At 46.2% G+C, this 5,440-nt stretch overlaps 1 pseudogene; it reads left to right on the top strand.

Moving 5' to 3' along the window:
- Positions 1-543: 543 nt before the first annotated feature.
- LOC103113181 (small ribosomal subunit protein uS5-like) lies at positions 544-1,471 on the top strand (annotated as a pseudogene).
- Positions 1,472-5,440: the final 3,969 nt, after the last annotated feature.

Genomic DNA, 5,440 nt, shown 5'->3' with positions numbered 1-5,440 from the left:
GTCTTTTGCATAACTGTTAATGCTATATACCTAGCCCTCTCATTCTCTCCCTCATGAAATTGTTATAGAGGCTGGGGAAAAGGCATAGAGGATTGAGTGCGGGACTTGCATGCATAAGACTCCAGGTTTACTCCTCTGTGTTGTATCTGCTAACTCAGAGTGGTGCTTTTGTCTGTCTTGTAAAATTACAAAACAAAACAACAACAAAACCCAACTTGTTTTGTAGTGGCTGAAATGGTGACCCAGAAAATAGAGGGCAGAACTTTCATTCTGTGAGGCGAGATTTGATCTGTGGCACCACAAGTGCTCATCCAATGCTCTGCCCTCTCCCTCATAAAATAAGTGAATAAATCTTTTTTTAAAATTGTATTGGTCAGCTTGGGAGGTAGTTCAATAGACAGAGAACACTTTTTGCATATCTTAGACCCTAGGTTCAATCCCTGGCGTTACATATAATAGAGCACTTTGTCTCTCACACTATAAATGAATATATAAATCTTAAAAAAAAATAATCCAGTTGAAACTTCTTCAATATCACACCAAATGGTGGAAGATGCCAGTGCTGCGGGAGGGTCCGGAGGCGCGGGGGGCGGGGGAGGCGATTCCGCGGAGGCTTCCACAGTTGTGAGGTCGAGGTCGCCACTGGGGCCGAAGCCACGGTCAGGGCCACGGAGCTCGTGGAGGCAAGGCCCTCAAGGACAAGGTGCTGCAGATTATGCCCATGCAGAAGCAGACTCGGACCAGGTTCAAGACATTTGTGGCCATTGGGGATTACAACGGACACTTCGGCCTGGGAGTCAAGTGCTCCAAGGAGGTGGCCACTGCCATCCAAGGTGCCATCATCCTGGCCAAGCTCTCCATCGTCCCTGTGCGCCGGGGCTACTGGGGGAACAAGATCGGCAAGCCTCATACCGTGCCCTACAAGATCTCAGGCCGCTGCGGATCTGTCCTGGTGCGCCTCATCCCTGCCCCCAGGGGCACTGTTATTGTGTCAGCCCCTGCCATGAAGAAGCTGCTGCTGATGGCTGGCATTGACGACTGCTACACCCCGGCCAGGGGCTGTACCACCAATCTGAGCAACTTCGCTAAGGCCACTTTGATGCCATTTCCAAGACCTACAGCTATCTCACACCCGATCTCTGGAAAGAGACAGTGTTCACTAAGTTTCCTTACCAGGAATTCACTGACCACCTTGTGAAGACCCACGCCAGAGTCTCCGTGTAGAGGACCCAGACTCCAGCTGTGGCCACCACATAAGTTTTTGTACAGGAGAAATAAAAGTGATTACTGGTCAAAAAAAAAAAAAAAAAAAGGAGTAGGGCGGTAGCGCAGCTTGGCGCAAAGCACAAGGACCGGCATAAGGCACCCGGTTGGAGACCCTGGCCCCCCCACCTTCAGGGGTGAAGCAGATCTGCAGGTGTCTATCTTTCTCTCCCCCTTCTCTCTCCATTTCTCTCTGTCCTATCCAAAAACAAAGACATCAATAACAGCAACAATAATAAAACAACAAGGGCAACAAAGGGGGATAAAAAAAGAATCCAGTTAAAATACATCTGATGTTATACAAAATAATGATGCACGTTATGGTGTATCTTAAACTTGGTAAAATACAATAATAGACCCTATTCTTAGAGTTTGGGCCTTACTCCACTGCCACCCTAGCCCTAGGCCCCCTCCTTTCCAAACCCCCCAACAGGCTTGTCCTTATGCTGTAGTCTTTGTCTTAACACTTTTGCTCTAATACCATCCTTCAAACTATTTAAAGCTTTCCCTCTGCATAAGACCCTGAAGGAATTGTGAGGGGTGGCTGTCCCCCACTGCTGACCAAGACAAAGCAGTAATTTAGTATAGTGAAAGGATACAGATGAATGAAAAGAAAAATAATTCCATGAGTAACAGTTAACAGTTTTCTTATACTGTGCAGAAGGCACTGCTGCATAGCGTTTTATGTGTGTTAAATCATTTATTCCATACAACCACTTATCAAGTTGTTACTAGTGTATTCCATTTGTAAAATGGGGAAACCAAGGTACATAGAGACAATATAACTTGCTCAAGAGCACACAGAAATGGTAGAGCCCAGAGGAAGAGGGGAGCAAAATTCCTCCTTTCCCCAAGAGATAACACTGTCAAAAATGTGGTACACACCCTGTCAGATATTGATTTTATGCATTCAGCTTGTAAACACAGTAATACATCATTTGCCACTTTAAGTATATCATGTTCTACAACTATTTTTACTCACTTCACTCTATGATTTAGATATCTTTATACAAGTTCATATAGCTACTAGTTCTTTCTGACTTCTACCACGTATACCACTTCTTCTTCTAGCGTTTGCCCTTCTTCCGTAGCCAGTCAACAGCGTCAGGTTGAGCCTGATGTAAAGTTTCGAGATCTCCTTTGAATCTGGAGAGGTGGCAGTCGTTGACTATGTGGGTCACAGTCTGTCTGTAGCCGCAGGAGCAGTTCAGGTCGTCTCTGGCTCCCCAGCGATGGAACATAGCGGCGCACGGGCCATGGCCTGTTCGATAGCGATTGAGGAGGGCCCAATCATAACATGCTAGGTCAAAGCCGGGTTGACGCTTGCAGGGGTCTGTGATGAGGTGTTTGTTCTTTACCTCAGCTGACTGCCAACTCTGTTTCCAAGAGTCTGGAACAGAGAAGATCAGTGTAGGCGTAGGAGACCAGATTGGATGACGAGACGTCAAGCGTTGGACACGGTGGGCGAAGATATCCGCGTATATTGGCAGGTTCAGTTGAGCGTAGACGTGGGAAATGAACTTGGATGATGCCGCATCCCGAGGAATATCTGGCGGGGTGATGTTGCTAAGAACTGGCAGCCATGGAACTGGGGTGGAACGGACGGTTCCAGAAATTATCCTCATGGAGGAATATAATTTGGAATCGACCAAGTGGACATGGGGGCTACGGAACCATACTGGGGCACAGTATTCTGCAGTGGAATAGCATAATGCCAGAGATGATGATCGTAGTGTGGAAGCGCTCGCGCCCTATGAGGAGCTGGCCAGTCTTGCAATGATGTTATTTCTCACACCCACCTTTGTTGCAGTTTTTATGAGATGTTCGTGAAATGACAGGGTGCAGTCGAGAGTAACGCCAAGATAGACTGGCTGGGCTTCATGCTGGATTCTCGTATCATCAAGCTGCACATTAAGCTCACGCGAGGCCGAGGCATGGTGTAGATGGAAAACAGATGATACTGTTTTTGCAGTGCTAGGGATTAGTCGCCATTTTTTACAGTAATCAGAGACATGTCTTTCGTGAGTGTTTCCTCGAGGATGTCAAACTTGGATGCCTGAGTTGCACAGCAGATGTCATCAGTGTAGATGAATTTCCTTGAAGAAGTTTCTGGAAGGTCATTGATGTAAATATACCACTGTACATATATAAAAACACCCACAGGCTTGCGAGGTACCAAGTCCTATTTTCTTTGTGTCACATGCAAATCTGTAAATTTCTCTTACAATCTGTAATCACTGGTATACTTTCCATTTTAATAACGTGTGTGTGTGTGTGTGTGTGTGTGTGTGTGTGTGTGTGTGTGTGTAGTCATTCTTGGGTCTTGATCACTCAGGGAAGACCTTTTCAAATAGAAAAAGAGAAACAGACAAGGGAAAAGAAACCACAGCACTGAAGCTTCCTCCAATGTGTTGGGGGCTGGTCTGCTGGCTCAAACCTTTGCACAGCAAAACAAGAGTGCAATCCAAGCAAGCTATTTTGCCACCCTCTTTCCATTTTAAAGAAGAAAATAGGGTGGGGGTAGACAGCATAATGGTTATGCAAAGAGACTCTCATGCCTGAGGCACCGAAGTCCCAGGTTCAATCCCCCTCACCACCATAAGCGAGGGCTGAGCAGTGCTCTGGTAAAATAAAAATGAAAAAAAAAATTTTGAAAAGAAAATAAAGTCTGAATGGGGTTAATTAAACACAAAAGAGAGACCTGCAGCACTGCTTCACCACTTGTGAAACTTCCCTCTTGCAGGTGTGGACTGCAGCTTGAATCCAGGACCTTGCACATAGTAACATGTGCTCTACTGGGTGCACCACTGCTCAGCCCTGGCCTCTTTTCTTAATGTGCATGCTGGGGTGTGATGCTCACAGCATTACACATACATGATATTAAGCAATCTTACTGGCCCAATTTTTTGTTCTTTATTTTAGGGGGAGCAAGAGTTGAGACATAAAGATACAAATAGAGGAGAGATACCACATCACTTACTCCACTATCTGTGAGACTCCCTCAGTGCTGCCCATGGTACTTTTATCCTGTGCCAGAAGTGGTGCTCTACCAAAGGTCTCATGAACAGTATGGTTGCTGCTGTACCAGGTGAGCTATCACCTGGCCCCTCTTTTCTGTTTCATAGTGTCCAATTGCTTATTCTGCTATTGATGGACATTTGAACTTTTCTTTAGTGAAGAAAGATGCTGTGAATATTCATGTATTTGTCTTTTGGTGGACATATGTATTTCTCTTGGGTCTATAAACCTAGGAGTGCTGTCAAATCATAAGGGAGTTGTATATTTAGGTGTGTGTGTGAGTATTTGGCAGAATGGTTATCAATGGGTCTTGGTGCCTACATGAATCAATCCATAACTGATACCCAGCAGCAATCCCCCCCCCTTTTTTTTTTGCCTCCAAGGTTATCGATGGGGTTCTGCTGCACTAAGAATCCACTGTTCCTGGTGGCTATTTTTCCCCTTTTATTGCCCTTGTTGTTTATGATTGTTATTATTATTGTTGTTGTTGTTATTACTGTCATTGTCTGTCCAGACAGAGAGAAATGGAGAGAGGAGGGGAGGACAGAGAGGGGGAAAGATAGACAACTGCAGACCTGCTTCACTGCCTGTGAAGTGATGCCTCCCCAGCCCCACAGGTGGGGAGCTGGGGGCTTGAACCAGGATCCTTGAACTGGTTCTTGCACTTCATACTATGTGTGCTTAACCCGCCGCGCTACCGCCTGACCCCCCTTTTTTTCTTTTTAATTTTTGATAGAGGGTGAAAGAATGGGAGAGAGACAGAGAAAAGGAGAGATAGAAGAAAAGAGAAACACCTGAAGCACTGTTCCACCGCCTGTGATGCTTCCTCTCACTGCAGTTGGGGACTGATAGCTTGAGACTGGGTCTTTGGCATGAAAATATGTGCTCTCTATGGGATGCACTACCACTCAGCCCTTTTATTTTTAAAATGTATTACCAAGGGAGTCGGGCTGTAGTGCAGTGGACTAAGCGCAGGTGGCGCAAAGCACAAGGACCAGCATAAGGATCCCGGTTCGAACCCCGGCTCCCCACCTGCAGGGGAAGCAGGTCTCCCCACAGGCGGTGAAGCAGGTCTGCAGGTGTCTGTCTTTCTCTCCTCCTCTCTGTCTTCCCCTCCTCTCTCCATTTCTCTCTGTCCTATCCAACAACGACAACAACA

This window comes from Erinaceus europaeus, chromosome 1 (assembly GCF_950295315.1).
Source record: "Erinaceus europaeus chromosome 1, mEriEur2.1, whole genome shotgun sequence".
NCBI lineage: Eukaryota > Metazoa > Chordata > Mammalia > Eulipotyphla > Erinaceidae > Erinaceus > Erinaceus europaeus.
The sequence above is the reverse complement of the archived record's forward strand: the minus strand, read 5'-3'. Positions and strand labels throughout refer to the sequence as shown.